General features: G+C 40.7%; 1 protein-coding gene across 1 annotated transcript in view; it reads right to left on the bottom strand.

Moving 5' to 3' along the window:
- RANBP17 (RAN binding protein 17) overlaps positions 1-17,400 on the bottom strand; it is a 4,607,784-nt gene that overhangs the window by 2,178,204 nt on the left and 2,412,180 nt on the right. The window lies entirely within an intron of this gene.

The raw sequence follows: 17,400 nt of genomic DNA, 5'->3' as shown, positions 1-17,400 counted from the left end.
CACAAATCTCCAAATAGTAGCCTCTAGGATGTCTTTGTTTGGTACCCCTCTGAGAAAGACTGCTGATATAGATGCAGCCCTGGTGGAATGTGACCTAATGCCCTTGGGTACCAGTTTACCATGATGCAAGTAGCAGAAACAAATGCAGTGGCTTATCCACTTTGAAACAGTCTGCTTTGAAAAAGCCTTTCCCTCTGATCCTGCAGCAAATGCCACCAGTAGCTGCTTAGTTTTTCTTAGAGATTTGGTCCTGTTTAAGTAGAATCTTAGTTGTCTGTGCGTGTCCAAGGAATGCAGAATCCACCCCCCCTTGTTCTGTGGATTTGGGAAAAAGGTTGGCAGGTGAATAGTTTGGTTAAGAGCCACACTGGATACCACCTTAGGCAAAAAGGAAGGATTGGTTCTGAGGGACACTCTGTCCGGGTAAAATATAACAAAAAGGCTCCACAGCCATGATGGCCTGCAGCTCTGAAACCCTTCTTCCTGAAGTAATTGCCAGAAGTAAAGCTGTTTTCCAGGACAAAAACTTTATATCTGCAGTAGCAGCTTGTTCAAATGGAGGCAGGGTGAATTTTTCCAACACAAAATTGAGGCCCATACAGGAATTAGTGATCTTCTAGGAGGCTTTAAACTTTTGGCCTCTCTAAGATACGGTTTTAGCAGAGGATGAGAAAAAATTGGTGGCTCTGTGTTGTAATGAGCCGAGATGGCAGAAGCATGGATTTTTATTGATGAAAAAGATAGGCCCTTGTCAAGCATCTCAGTCAAGTATTGCAAAATCTGAGGAATATTTGGCTTTGCTGTGTCAGTTCCTTGTGCTTGGTTCCAAGCACAGAATCTCTTCCATTTATCAGCGTAAGATTTTCTAGTACTAGGCCTTCTGGCTTCCAAAATGACATTCATCACAGATTTACTGTGAAGTGTTGTTTGAATAACTAAATGATCAGCCATGCTGCCAGGTTCAGAGTTTGTAGTTGATAGTGCAGGATTTGATTGTTTTGCTGAGACAGTAAATGAGGTATTTGAGGCAAATACCAAGGATGAAGTTGAGACACATTCCTTAGGATTGGGTACCAGTGATGGCGAGGCCAGTCCGGGGCAATTAGAATCATTTTTGTTTTTTCTTGTCTGACCTTTAGTAGGACTTTGGGAAGAAGAGGCAGAGGAGGAAAGGCTTAGGCTGATAGGTTTTTCCAACTGACGGATAGGGCATCCACTTTCCATGCTTGTCTGTGATAAGTCATTGCGCAGAATTTGTCCAATTGATAATTCTGGGGAGAGGCAAACAGATCTATGTCCGAGTTCCCCCATTTCTTTGTTATCATGCTGAAGACTTGTGGATCCAGTTTGCACTCGTGAGGGTCCATAAGGTTTCTGCTTAAGTTGTCTGCCAGAGTGTTTTGTTTTCCTTGCAGGAATTGAGCTTGAAGATGCACTTGGTAAGTCAAGGCTGTGTCCCACAACACCATGGCTAGTCGGCAAAGGGGGTAGGAGTGTGTGCCCCCCTGCTTATTTATGTACCACATAACTGTGGTGTTGTCCATCTTTATCAGTAGTTGTCCTGGATGAAGTAAGTCCTTGAAGGCTGTCAGGGCATTCTGAACAGCTAACATCTCTTTCTGGTTGATATGCAGATGCATTTATTTTGGGCTCCATAAGCCCTGAATGCATCTCCTCGCCAGGTGCAAGCATAGTCTGATGCATCTGTAGTTAGGGTTTGGTTGGCAGGGGGTAGAGTGAAAGACCATTCCATGTTCTGGTGACATGTCTCTGCCCACCAAAGAAACTCCTGTTGTAGGCAGGGAATGAAAGGAATCATTGTTTCCAGACTGTGACAGTGTTGACTCCATAAACTTTTTAGGTATCACTGTAGTTTCCTCATATGCAGTCTTGCATATGGACTCAGTAGAATGCAGGATGCCATGAACCCCAAAGCCTGCAGAATTTGTCTTGCAGATAACTGAGTTTTTGTTGCCATCTGTTTGAAGTAAATAGTTGCCTTTGTTTGTCTGGCATAACGTAAGCCATCTGGGCAGTTGTATTCAAGCTTGCACCCAGGAATGTAATCTTTTGAGAGGGTACCAGTTGTGATTTATTTTCGTTTATTGTGTACCCTAGGCATGTCAGAAGCCTTTTCACAAATGCCAGATGTTGAAGAAGAATGTCCTTGTTTTCTGCTTGAATGAGACAGTCGTCCAAGTAAGGATAAATTTGTATATTTCTTTGTCTGCAAAATGCAATTACTGGTGCCAGGCACTTTGTAAAGACCCTGGGCGCAGTAGATAAGCCAAAGGGCAGTGCAGAGAATTGGCAATGCATAAAGCCAGCCTTGAAGCGGAGGTATCTTCTGCACGATTCCCTTATTGGGATATGCAGGTATGCCTCTTTTAAGTCTAGAGTCACTAGCCAAGCGTTCTTGCCCAGCATGGGCAGAAGCTGCTGCGAAGTTAGCATTTTGAATTTTGGTATGTCCAAGAATGTGTTCAAAATTGATAAATCCAGTACTGGGTGCCAGGCCTTGTCTTTTCTGGATACCAAGAAGAGTCTGAAGTAAAACCCTTGTCCTTTTTCCTGTTTTGGCACTGGCTGAATAGCCCCCATATCCATGAGGGACATAACTTGTTTCTGAGCCTCTGCCCATTGATTTCGTGGCAGATCTGGCCAACTGTTTGGAATTGGCAGAGTATGGAAATGAAATCTGTATCCCTGGGATACTATGTTTAATACCCACTTGTCCTGGGTTATTAACTGCCAATTTTGAGCATGAAGTGCTAGTTTTCCCCCTAAGGGGGCTGCCAAAAGATAGGTGCTTGGTGATGGCAGAGGAAAGTCATTGAGACTGTTTACTGTAGGGTTGTGCTTTATTTCCTCCAGATTTGCAGGTAGAGGCACCCCATTGCTTTGACCCGTAAGAATCCTGTGATTGGTATCTAGAGCCCTTTGAGTGCCTGGGTTTGCCCTGTGAAGCTCTGTCGGACACAGGAAAGGACCAATTTTTTGTAGGCCAGTGTCTACTGAATCTTGGTGGCTGCACTTGTAAGAAGTCTTTTACAGTTTTCATAGGCTTAGCTTTGCCTTCCATTTTCTTTAAAACCTCTTCTGCCTTAATACCAGAGTATCATGCTGTAAAGGTGCATCCAACAATTTAGCTTTAACGTGATCAGGCAAATTTTGCTCCTTTAGTCAGGCATGCCTTCTAATCACAGATCCAGTAACTGCGGCCCTGCAGGAGGCCTCCAAGGAATCAAAACCACATTGCAAATTATGCTTTCCAACTTGTTCTGCTGCATGCAATAATTCCTGTAATTCTTTATTTTCCACACATTCAGAAATCAACATGATTTTCTGTTTCAGTAATCCCATAACATGCTGTTGATATTTAAGCATATGAAACTGGCAGTTTAAGGCCCTAATTGCCAAGGTTGCAGATGTATAAACCTTCTTTCCCCATCTATCCAGCACCCTGGAATCTCTATCAGAGGGGGTAGGATTCTTAGCTGTTGAGGCCTTTACACCTTTGGGACCCTGTGAAATAGTTTCAGGGTCAGCAGCAGGGTTTTTGAATAAACATTTGTGTGAGTCAGGAACCCTGTAATATCTGTCTGGCTTGCTAGGAGCCGGAAGTAAGGAATCTGGAGTCATGCTTGATTCCAAAAACACATCAACAATATCTAATACAGGAGGTATGGCTAAAGGCCTATGCTGAGGGAGAAGAAGGAAATCCCTAAGCCTCTTTCTTGATTCTGAGAAATCTTGACTCTCCCAATGAAAATGTTCTCTCAAAGTATGCAAGGCTTCTCCAAAGGAATAATCTTCAGGAGGGGATGCAGAAGGGATGAATTCATCTGCATCTGAATCCTCATAGGGTGGTATAGAAAATTCCTGATCAAAAGTGGAATCAGAAGAAATGGAAACCTGATCTGAAGATTCATAATCAGTGTCTTGAATAGGGGGGGGGGGGTTGGGGGGGTTGGGAATCCCTGATCAAAGTAATTAGGTCTTCAGACATTTTGATCATCTGCTTTTTGGGCATAGAGGCCTGAGCATGTGGCTCATGCGTCAGTTTTTTAGCCTTAGAAGTTGCCTTTGTCTTTGTTTTTGTAGCTGGTGTCTGTTTTATACAGAAATGCTGAGGCCTGAAGACACCCTCAGAAGCCAGTGCCTGCTCAGCAGCTCCGGACCCATCCGAGGGAGAGACATCCGCGGGTACAATACTTTGAGAAACTCGCGGCGTGCCGGACTCCACATGTGTCTTGGTAGAGGCCTGCGACTCAAAAGTAGCAGGTATCAGGGGCTGCGAAAGCATCTCACTGAGTACCAGCGAACCAGCAACTGGCTTAGGAGAAGCTTTGTCGTCGGTTTTGGACCTCGACGGTCTGTCTCTGTTCTTTTCTTTGTGTTTTTTGTGAACTCCGGTAGTCTGATTGCTATCCGACGACATTTCAGGGTAGTTAAATCTGTTTAAAAAATATTCTGAGGCAAAGATATACCGACGCTTAATAGTGTGTTGGTTAAATCTAGCACAAAACTGACAGCAAGGCACGTTATGATCTGGGCCTAGGCAAGGAATACAGTACAAATGAAAATCCTTATGAGGTATTTGCTTCCCACAAGTAATGCAATTATTAACTTTTACTGACATCGGTATGGAGCAAGAAAAAGTTTCCCCAACGGGGTACTTATCTTTAATCGAAGACTTCGGTTCTGAAACTCGAATTCGAAAATTTCACGAGTCGGCTGACCGACACTTGCGAACTGCTTCTGCTTCGGGCACCGAGCGGCAAAAAAGACTAAAGAAAATGGTGTCAGCCAAATGTAATGACTGCAACAGTGAAACACGAAGAACATCCATCGGATCCAGCTTCATACAGGCCCATTTCAATACTAAATCATGATTATAAAGTGTTTATGTCTATACTGGCTAAAAAAGTGGCAAAATTGATACCAAAATTGCTAGGTATGGATCAGTGTGGTTTGTGGAGGGGAGGCAAACATCTGATAATAATAACAGAACACTGATGATCTACAGGGAAGCAGAATGTAAGAAAATACCACTGTTACTGGTGGGTTGTGATGCACAGAAAGCATTTGTAGACTCGGACTTCAGGAGCAGGGCAACGGAAGCATTTACTTTCCCTGATACAATTATAAGGCTGATTAGGAGTATATATATATATATATATATATATATATATATATATATATATATATATATATATCATGGATCGGAGGTGAAAATTAAAGTGGGTGGGGTCATCTCTGATAACTTCTGCTTGAGGAGAGGAACTAGGCAGGGTTGTCCGCTTTCCCCTTTGTTGTTTGCATTACATTTAGATCCACTGGCAAAAAAAATAAGGGACTCAGACATTCAAGGATATAATTGGTATGGTAGTCAGGAGAAGCTGGCTCCATTTTCAGACATTATTTTGTACATGACAAAACTAGAAAGGGACATTACAGTGTTGTGGAAATTTTAAGACAGTTTCAAATCTTCTCTGGATACAAAATTAATGACGCTAGAACAAAGGCAATAGCAGCAAATTATGTACCCACAAATGAAGTGGTCCAAAAATAACCATACTTATGGGGACATGATAAAATGAAGTATTTAGGAATATGGATTAGAAATCACTGTTGTGGCAGTTAAGGATATGTGGGAAGAGACTAAACAGAAGATAATACAAATACTGAGAAATTGAGAGCTTTGGTATATGGATATGGATACTAAGATACAAACAATTAAAATGTTTTAGTCCCTTTAATCTTATACACGTCAGGGATATTTTTATCAACTAGAGGAGAAGCTGTGGATAGCAGTTAAAAAAGAGTTGAAGGATTTTATCTGGGAAGGGAAGACAGCAAGGGTCAAGTGAGATAAGCTGATTCTTCCAATAGAACAAGGCAGACTAGGATTACCCAATTTGAAGGTGTATTTTAGAACAATACAGTTAATGTTACAAAGCACAAGCAGAAAACTACAATTCAAAGTGGAAAGGAATGATGATGATACAGGGGGGACGCTCAAGAAATAAGGAGAGATTGGGACTATGGATGCAGATTCCTAATGAAAACAACAAAAGTCATACAAAGTATTAAATTCATAGGAAAGGGAGTATTCTAAGAACTAAACCAGCATAAGAATAGAGAAAAAAGTTTCTGCCAATAGGGGTGACTGTGGTTAGGGATACAGATAATAGACAAGAGGGGGCTGGAATGTATTGGAGAAAACAGGCCGAGGAACCAACATGTTGGGAGCAAATAACTAGAAAGGGAAAGGTAATAGAATGGGAAGAGGCCAAGTATTTATTTGGACTGCAGGTTAGAGATTGCCTTCCCTGTCAAGGATTGATATCAGAGTATAGGCAAAGAGAAAGAAATAGGGGGGTCCTAAATAAAAGACCAGCACTGGTACAGTTTTTAATAGAATTTAGAACATAAGCTCCCATTTAAAAAGAAATAATTAGAGCATATAAAATATTGGATGATAACTATAAGAATCAAGGGTCTATATTACGTTGCCGAAAGGTGTTTTCATCGAACGCCTTTTCATTGACACATAAACATCGAACTACCAAAACTCTGAATGGCCACTTCAGCAAATTATTTCCTAGGGGAGAAAATCGCTTGGCCAACCAAAAACAAAACAAACTGTTAGACCCTATGAAATGGGGGGCTTTGCCCCCTTAACTAAATATATCAACTCCAAAATTGCACTACAGTGGAGGAAAAGGCAAATTCCCGACAACGGGCAAGCGATTTTTTTTCCCCGGGACAAAATTCACTGAAGTGGCTGTTCTGAGTTTTGCTAGTTCGATGTTTACGTGTTGATGAAAAGGCGTTTGATTATGCAACGAAGTCTAGAAGATTTAGGATCTTTGCCTGGAAGTGTTTATATAGGTATTTTTATACCCCAAGTAGACTCCAAAGAATTTTTCCTAAGGTGGATAGCAAATGTTGGAGGTGTGATGGGCAAGAAAGAGGTGGCTGGGAACATATCTGTTGGGAGTTTAATGAGATGGCAGACTTTAGGGATTCCCTGCAAACTGCTCTGTCAGAAATGCTAGGTGAGTGGATTGGATTGACTGGGGAGGTGATTTCTTGGAGCTATGATACAGAATCGGAAATGCCCAGACATAGTAAAACCTTGCTGAGTCTAATTAAGGCGGCTGCCAAAAAAAAGCAATTACTAGAAAATGGAAATCAAAGTCTAGACCAACTTTACTACAAATAGTGAATATTGTAACATAGATAAAACAACTGGAAATAGGACCTTTAGAAAAAGGACGGAGCAAACTACACAGAAACAAAATGGGAATTGTGGGAACAATATATGCAGAGAATGAACAAGGTTTAAGAGGGAGGATTTGAATGAGCCATGTAATGTTTATCAGACACTATTTTTCTGCTGCACCAAAGCACATTTGTGTCTGTTTTTGTCCATCACCTCTAATTATAGGTGATAGATTATAGGTGATGTATACCGTTTGCAACTACAGTTGTTTCAATGGTGTCTGTGATGTATAATGTTTGCAAGTAAAGTGGTGTCAGTATTGTTTGTTTTTCATTTATATAAATGCAAGATTGCCTATGTCATACGTGATAATTTAATAAAGATGTTTATTGAAAAAAAACACTGAGGTACAGCTCTTGTCAAGGGATAGGCCCTTGGCTCAAATTTTTGCATATTGACAGGTGACCTTCTGATTGTTTAATTTGAATGATGGTCTCTACCCTACAAAGAAGTAACAATTCAGCTTAAAGGAGCTAAGTAGTGACACACATAGAAGATGCTCCTTTCAGTAAATTATACTTTGCAAGCATGATGAATATACCAGATGTTAGCAATGGACTTCAATGTTAATGCTTATTAGAGTCAGTTAATGCTTCACAATGATCTTTTCTCACAGCCACTCTTGTAAAATTCTTCACATTAAAGAAGGGGAGGATACAGGGGTTAAAACTGAATGAATAACAGAGACGACAGTCTATACATGCGATACAACTGTTATATGACACCAGACAGACCAAGGAGAGTTTTATGAAGATGATAATTTGAAGATATGGAGAGTGCAGAGGAGGGAGCAAAAAATGTGTATACACAGTGAGGTTATGATTAAATAAGAAAATTGTGTGCAGGCTGACTCTAAGTGATGAGAAATGATACATTGAAGGAAGCTGAAAAGGGTACTGGTTTTGTCTGTCTGGGAAAGGAAGAAAAAAGGGAATGCAACTTTTGAAGAAGAAAACTGGCCTGATGTTTATAGTTAGTTGGGTGAAGATGGAGAAAGCTATGAAACAAAAACATGAAAATAAAGGCAGGGAGGTGAAAAGGTGAAATGGAATGTAAACTGCATGTTCAAGATGCTCAAAGGGATTAGAGGTGATGGACAAAAACAGACACACATGTGCTTTGGTACAGCAGCAAAATGGTGTAAGATAGGGGTAGTAAGTGGTCAGATACAAGCAGGAGAAGGAAAAGAGGAGTACAGAGAAGGGATAACTAAGGGGGCACAGAGTCAGAGGTGTGACGGGGTATGCAGCACATAAATTGGGAGATGGAATGGTATAACTGGAGCTGTGAAAAAGGTGAATAAAATATACAGTTTACAGATAAAGTATACCTTTGATCTAGCCAGCGCTGTCGCTGACTGGGATAAATCCCTGACTATGGCTCAGGTAACCCATGTTTGATCAGTAGCATAAGCTTCGAAATGGCTGGCAGGCGTATCCTTGGGGAGGAGGGTGCACACTTGGGCTTAGCTCTAATTTTATCCCTGGTGGAGACCATGGACACGAAGAGTTGTTCTGTCATCGAGTGGAATAAATCCATGACTATGGTCCAGGTAACCCATGTTTGATTAGTAGCACAGGCTTCTAAATGGCTGTCAGGTGTATCCTTGGGAAGGAGGGTGCACACTTGGGCTCAGCTCTAATTTTATCCCTGGTAGAGACCATGGACACGAAGAGTTGTTCTAGGGGGATAGGCAAGGGACACTGTCTGCATGGCCGCAGACATGAAACGGTAGGCCAGCATGTCCCCACTGCACATCCACTCTGGTATGACTATGACTTCATGTAGAGCGAGGGAGAAGTTAGGGCGTATACAAAAAACACAATCTGACAGCAGTATGATGCTACACTAGAGTTATCATGCTCCTCTCTGGCTCCAATCACAATCCCAGTTTATAAAACATCTTTCTTTCCTTATAAATGGTCACAGTATTTCAATTAAAATGATCAGACATTAATTTTAAGATGATATAAAAGTTCAAACTATCTGGAGGAGCATCAATATGTTTTTATTTAAATCTAAGTCTTCATAATCAAAATAATTTGATCATTCTGCAATCATTCAGTTCAGTGCTGGCACCTGCAAAATATCCTGGTCTACACAATAGGTACAGAGTAGAGAAGCTCATCTTGAACAAGTCATCAACCAATTGCAGGACACACACAAGCACTTTCACACTCCTACAGGCAATTTAGGTGACTGTCAATTCATTTACATGTTTTTGAGATGTCAGAGGAAATTGAATACCCTCCCAAAACAATGGAAACAAAGGAATGGTTTGTAACCTCTGCAAAAAAGGAACCCCAACCCCAGTGAAGCAGCACCTCTAACTGGAGTGTCACTATTCCTCATAATAATCAGAATCACTGCTCCAGATTCATCACACTGGAGTAAGGCTGTGGGTGGGATGTTTAAGCTGTGTTATTGAGGTATGTAGGCATAGTAAAATCTTTCTCTTACTCCATTATTTCATACTGGAAAGCAGTTATTTCAGAAAAGGTTTTCAGATCACCAAAATCAAACAAGTTTATTTAACAACGGGCCATGTGCTTGTTTTCAAATATGACTAAACATGGCAACCCAAAGAGCTTAAGCTATTTTCGTAAGCATTCGTTATCTTATGTTTATTGTAAGCACAAAGGTATCATGGATAATTACTTCTTAAGAAAGGTTAAACTGACAGAAATTACTGAAAAAGCAATGATAATTTATAAATTATCAGATTAACTACTACACAGGTTCCTGAAGCACGGTCACAATGGAGAAAACTTTATACTTACACAAACCAGAAGAGAAATAATTACAATAGTTAAACAATACTAGCCTAACAAAAGGGGGTCTGTATCACTTAATCAAATGGGTTCATATTATAACAGTGAACGGTGTTACATCGACACATATTCAGCGAACACTGAAAATGTCAAAACCACAGAAAGTACAGTTGTGTAACAGTACCATAAATGTAGATGTTCGAGTGCATTCACTGTTGCAGTTATTACATTTGGGTAATCTGCTGGCAAGTTGCCCTCAGTCGGCCTGAATATCAAAGTCTTGGGTCCTGCGTCGGTTGCTGTCTCCTTTTCCATGACGTCAGGGGTATAAAACAGGCAGCCGATGCCATTTTCTTTAGTTTTTCTTGCCCCAGATGTCAGGTGCCCCCCAAATAGGGAGTATATATATATATATATATATATATATATAAAAAACTATATATACATGCAATTGTCACAACATAAACTTTACCTTCATCTAAAAGCAAATACACCACAAAGGCTGTAGGATATAGTGAAGGAAAGAGAAGCTGTAGAATAAAGGGGGATGGCGGGAGGGTAACCCGGACTGCAACAGTGAATACACTCGAACATCTACATTTATGGTAAGTGTACACAACTGCATTATGTTCTTCGTGTTTCACTGTTATAGTCATTACATTTGGGTAGAATCCCAAAGCTATGGATGGGAGGCTGGAACTAAATAGCATTAGGAGCGGCTATAAGGCCCTGCAGAACTGCAGTGGCAAAGCCTGCCTGGACTTAGAGAAGAGAGGCAAATGATAATGCTTTGTAAAAGTATGAATAGAACTCCAAGTAGGAGCTTCTAGAATGTCTGGTTGGCACCCCACTGAGAAAAGCTGCTGAGGTAGATGCAGCCCTGTTGGAATGTGACCTAAAGCCCTTGGGCACTGGTTTACCATGATGCAAATAGCAGAAATGAATGCAGTGGCTTATCCACTTTCAGATAGTCTGCTTTGAAATAGCCTTTTCCTCTGATCCTGCAGCAAATGCCACCAGTAGCGGCTAAGACTTTCTTAGAGATTTGGTCCTGTTTAAGTAGAATCTTAGCTGTCTGTGTATGTCTAAGGAATGCAGAATCCGCTCCCCCTTGTTCTGCGGATTTGGGTAAAAAGTTGGCAGGTGAATAGTTTGGGTAAGAGCCACACTGGATACCACCTTAGGCATAAAGGAAGGATTGGTCCTGAGGGACACCCTGTCTGGGTAAAATATAATAAAAGGCTCCACAGCCACGAGGGTCTGTAGTTCTGAAACCCTTCTTGCTGAAGTGATTTCCAGAAGGAAAGCTGTTTTCCAGGATAAAAACTTTATATCTGCAGTAGCAGCTGGATCAAATGGAGGCAGGGTGAGCTTTTCCAACACAAAATTGAGGTCCCATGTAGGAATTGGTGATCTTCTGGGAAGCCTTAAATGTTTGGTCCCTCTAAGATACTGTTTTAGCAGAGGATGAGAAAAGATGGGCGGCTCTGTGATGTAATGAGCTGAGATGGCAGAGGCATGGATTTTTATTGATGAAAAAGATAGGCCCTTGTCAAGCATCTCAGTCAAGTATTGTAAAACTATGGAATATTTGGCCTTGCTGTGTCAGTTCCTTGTACTTGGTTCCAAGCACAGAATGTCTTCCATTTATCAGCATAAGATTTTCTAGTACTAGGCCTTCTGTCTTCCAAAATGATATCCATCACAGATTTACTGAGAGGTGTTGTTTGAATAACTACATGATCCGCCATGCTGCCAGGTTCAGAGTTTGGAAATGATTGTGCAGAATTTGATTGTTCTGCTGAGACAGTAGATGAGTACCAAGGAGGGAGTTGAGACATATTCCTTAGGATTGGGTACCAGTGCTGGCGAGGCCAGTCCGAGGCAATTAGAATCATTTTTGTTTTTTCCTGTCTGACCTTTAGTAGGTCCTTGGGAAGAAGATGTAGAGGAGGTAATGCGTAGACTGATATGTTTTTCCAACTGAAGGACAGGGCATCCACTTTCCATGCTTGTCTGTGATAAGTCTTTGTGCAGAATTTGTCCAGTTGATAATTCTGGGGAGAGGCAAATAGAGCTATGTCCAGGCTCCCCCATTTCTTTGTTATCATGCTGAAGACTTGTGGATCCAGTTTCCACTCGTGAGGGTCCATAAGATTTCTGCTTAGGTCGTCTGCCAGAGTATTTTGTTTTCCTTGCAGGAATTGAACTTGAAGATGTACTTGGTAAGTCAAAGCTGTGCCCCACAATGCCATGGCTAGTCTGCAAATGGGGTAGGAATGTATGCCCCCCTGCTTGTTTATGTACCACATAACCGTGGTGTTGTCTGTCTTTATCAGTAATTGTCCTGGATGAAGTAAGTCCTTGAAGGCTGTCAGGGCATTCTGAACAGCTAACATCTCTTTCTGGTTGATATGCAGATGTATTTGTTTTGGGCTCCATATGCCCTGAATGCATCTCCCCGCCAGATGGGCCCCCCCAAGCATAGTCTGATGCATCTGTAGTTAGGGTTTGGTTGGCAAGGGGTAGAGTGAAAGACCATCCCATGTTCTGGTGACATGTCTCTGCCCACCAAAGAAACTCCTGTTGTAGGCAGGGAATGAGAGGAATCATTGTTTCCAGACTGTGACAATGTTGACTCCATAAACTTTTTAGGTACCACTGTAGTTTCCTCATATGCAGTCTTGCATATGGAATCAGTAGAATGCAGGATGCCATGAACTCCAAAGCCTGCAGAATTTGTCTTGCAGATAACTGAGTTTCTGTTGCCATCTGTTTGAAGTAAATAGTTAGCTGCCTTTGTCTGTCTGGCGTAAGGTAAGCCATCTTGGCAGTTGTATTCAAGCTTGCACCCAGGAATGCAATCTTTTGAGAAGGTACCAGTTGTGATTTATTTTCCTTTATTGTGTACCCTAGGCATGTTAAAAGCCTTTTCACAAATGCCAGATGTTGAAGAAGAATGTCCTTGTTTTCTGCTTGAATGAGACAGTCGTCCAAGTAAGGACAGATTTGTATACTTCTTTGTCTGCAAAATGCAATTACTGGTGCCAGGCACTTTGTAAAGACCCTAGGCGCAGTAGATAAGCTAAAGGGTAGTGCAGAGAATTGGTAATGTATAAAACCAGCCTTGAAGTGGAGGTATCTTCTGCACGATTCCCTTATTGGGATATGCAGGTACGCCTCTTTTAAGTCTAGAGTCACTAGCCAAGCGTTCTTGCCCAGCATGGGCAGAATCTGCTGCAAAGTTAGCATTTTGAATTTTGGAATGTCCAAGAATGTGTTCAAAATTGATAAATCCAGTATTGGGTGCCAGGCATTGTCTTTTCTGGGTACCAAGAACAGTCTTGAGTAAAAACCTTGTCCTTTTTCCTGTTCTGGTACTGGCTGAATACCCCCCATATCCATGAGGGACGTAACTTGTTTCTGTGCCTCTGCCCATTGATTTTGTGGCAGATCTGGCCAACCATTTGGAATTGGCAAGGTATGGAAATGAAATCTGTATCCCTGGGATACTATGTTTAATACTCACATGTCCTGGGTTATTAACTGCCAATTCTGAGCATGAAGTGCTAGTTTTCCCCCTAAGGGGGCTGCCAAAAGATAAGTGCTTAGTGATGGCAGAGGGAAGTCACTGCAACTGTTTACTGTAGGGTTGTGCTTTATTTCCTCCAGATTTGGAGGTAGAGGCACCCCACTGCTCTGACCTGTAAGAATCCTGTGATTGGTATCTACAGCCCTTTGAACGCCTGGATTTGCCCCGTGAAGCTCTGTTGGACACAGGAAAGGACCAACTTTTTGTAGGCCAGTGTCTACTGAATCTTGGTGTTTTCCATTTTCTTTAAAACCTCTTCTGCCCTAATACCAAACAGATGTAATGCTGTAAAGGTGCATCCAACAATTTAGCTTTAACATGATCAGGCAAATTTTGCTCCTTCAGCCAGGCATGCCTTCTAATCACAGATCCAGTAACTGCAGCCCTGCAGGAGGCCTCCAAAGAATCAAAACTACATTGCAAAGTATGCTTTCCAACCCGTTCTGCTGCATGCAACAATTTCTGTAATTCTTTATTTTCCACACATTGAGAAATCAACATCATCTTTTGTTTCAATAATCCCATAACATGCTGTTGATATTTAAGCATATGAAACTGGCAGTTTAAGGCCCTAATTGCCAAAGTTGCAGACGTATAAACCTTCTTTCCCCATCTATCCAGCACCATGGAATCTCTATCAGAGGGGGTAGGATTCTTAGCTGTTGAGGCCTTTACACCTTTGGGACCCTGTGAAATAGTTTCAGGGTCAGCAGCAGGGTTTTTGAATAAAAATTTGTCTGAGTCAGGAACCCTGTAATATCTGTCTGGCTTGCTAGGAGCCGGAGGTAGGGAATCTGGAGTCATGCTTGATTCCGAAAACACATCATCAACAAAGTCTAATACAGGAGGTATGGCCAAAGGCCTATGCTGAGGAAGAAGAAGGAAATCCCTAAGCCTCTTTTTTGATTCGGAGAAACCTTGACTCTCCCAATGAAAATGCTCCCTCAACGTATGCAAGGTTTCTCCAAAGGAATAATCTTCAGGAGGAGATGCAGACGGGATGGATTCCTCTGCATCTGAATCCTCATAGGGTGGTATAGAAAATTCCTTATCAGAAGAGGAATCGGAAGAAATGGAAACCTGATCTGAAGATTCATAATCAGTGTCTTGCCTAGGCCTCTTATCAGGGAAGGGGGTTGGGAACCCCTGATCAGTGTAATTAAATCTTCAACCATTTTGATCATCTGCTTTTTGGGCATAGAGGTCTGAGCACGTGGCTCATGCGTCGGTTTTTTAGCCTTAGAAGTTGCTTTTGTCTTTGTTTTTGAAGCTGGCGTCGGTTTTATATAGAAATGCTGGGGCCTGAAGACACCCTCAGAAGCCGGTGCCTGCTCAGCGGCTTCGGGCCCATCCGAGGGAGAGACATCCATGGGTACAATACTTTGAGTATCTTGCGGCATGCCGGACTCCACATACATCTTGGTAGAGGCCTGCGACTCAAAAGTTGTGGGTATCAGGGGCTGCGAAAGCACCTCACTGAATATCGGCGAACTGGCTTAGGAGAAGCTTCGTCGTCGATTTTGGACCTCGACGGTCTGTCTCTGTCCTTTTCTTTGTGTTTTTTGTGAACGCCGGTAGTCGGATTGCTATCCGACAACATTTCAAGGTAACCAAAAAATGAAATATCACAAAACACCCACACAATGCGCAGTTCCGGCACAATGAAGGCTGCCTCAGTGTTCAAGGACCGGAATGGTCCTAAATTAATCCCAGGAATCCGATAAAGGTAAAAAAGTGTTTTATTACACTAAAAAACGTACACAAAATAAAATGTTGTAAAAACAGAAGATAGACTGAGCGCTTTCATCTCCCTCAGGAGACTTCTTCAGAATCTACCACCATTTCCAGACGGTCCTTATTAAATACATATTGCTCCAAAATCATTGGTTAGCAGTATTTTCCTTAATTAACAAATTAAACATTAAAGGGCTGGCATATAAAAGGGCTAACATATACAACATCAAGGGACAACCATGCCAAATAGCAGTACATTGAAGTAAAATAAAATGGAATAAAAATAGAAACTAACCAAAGATCTACTCAAGATATGTAATTTACACTGTAAAAAATGTATTGTGAAATATAAACATAAATACATATATGTAAAAATATCTTATTATACAAAAATTCAGTCCACTTCAGAGTGGTTGAAGAAATAGATGTTATAAATAAATAAATGGGAATGCATAAATATACAAAATGTATAATAAATTGAATAAATACATGAATATTTTATTGTAAAATATAGTATAATAAATATATGTATAATACATTTAATATGTAAAATTAGAATGTAGAATACTAAAAATCTAAAAAATACTTAATTTAAAATTACTTAATTTAAAAATTCTTGATTAAAAGAAGGACATACATTATAGTGCTGTCATCTTGTTTTCACTTTGTTTTTAATCTTTGGATCTGCAGCTAACAATTTTAATGCTGGAGTAATAGATATGTGGTCATTAAGGCCCTTACCACAACATGCATCGAGCCTTAACTGCCAAACAATTTCCCTATACTCTAAAAGGGTCTCCCAGTCACCACCCCTATCTGGGTGTGCGACCTCCTCTATAATCCAAAATTTGTAGTCAGCCATATTACAAGTCAAAGCATGCCTATATAGAGCATTGTTCTCATTGTGCTTGTTTATATCCCTAATATGTTCATAAATTCTAGATCTGAGATGGCGCTCAGTTTTCCCTATATAGTAGCTCCAACATGCTTGTCAAAATACCAGGTAAACTACCCCTTTTGAGTAGCAACTATTGTACCTTCTAGCTCTAAGTGTCAAATCTAGGCTAGGTATTCTCACTTACCACATCTAAAAGTACCACATTTCTTATTAGTCCCTTCTAAATTAGTCTTTTCGCTTTCACTCAAATTTTTAATATTCTTGTTTCTTCTAAAACTATATTTTATATTGCCTTGGAACACATTAGTTCAGGTAGATACATTTCTAAACAAATCCCAGGTATCATTAATGCATTTTTTAACCATCTCATACCCCCATAGTATGTTAAGGTCAGGTATGGTATTGTGCTTGAATTACCAGTATTACCATCCTCCTGTTCATTGTGGGTGTTTTTTGGAAAAATTACTACAGGACTGGAATCTACACTGCCCCCACTAGTTAAAAGGGGGTATCATTGTTATCCCTACCTATAAGGACATATTCTTTTATGGAATTAATAGGTTCCATTGGATATCCTCTCTCAAGGAACATTCTCTCTACATTGTTAACTTCATTCACAAAATCACTGTCATCAGACATCATCCTAGCCATCCTAATCATTTGTCCTTTCAAACATTTTTCTTTAATTGGTAGGGGTGATCACTATCAAAATGTAGATAAGCTTTAGAAAAATGTTCCTTCCTGTAGACACTTGACCTATAACATTTCTTTTGATAGTCTTTATTTAATTTTACATCAAGGAAGTGAATTTCATCTCTTCCCACTTGATGTGCAAATTGTAGAAATGTAATTGTTTGATTAATATAAGGAATAAATTCCTTTATAGAGTCAAAAGGCCCTGTCCATAAAACAAATATATCGTCCAAAAAACGAAAATATTTGCTATATACTGACTATATTCTGATCTAAAAACATATTTACGTTCCCAAAATAACATAATGATGTTTGTGTATATGGGGGCACATGAAGATCCCATGGCAATTCCTTCTTTCTGGTGATAATAATCACCCTGAAAGTAAACATAGTTATATTTCAAAACTAGTTCAATACACTC

The sequence above is a fragment of the Protopterus annectens genome, chromosome 4.part0, assembly GCF_019279795.1.
Source record: "Protopterus annectens isolate FY-2018-M chromosome 4.part0, PAN1.0, whole genome shotgun sequence".
Classification (NCBI taxonomy): domain Eukaryota; kingdom Metazoa; phylum Chordata; order Ceratodontiformes; family Protopteridae; genus Protopterus; species Protopterus annectens.
The sequence above is the reverse complement of the archived record's forward strand: the minus strand, read 5'-3'. Positions and strand labels throughout refer to the sequence as shown.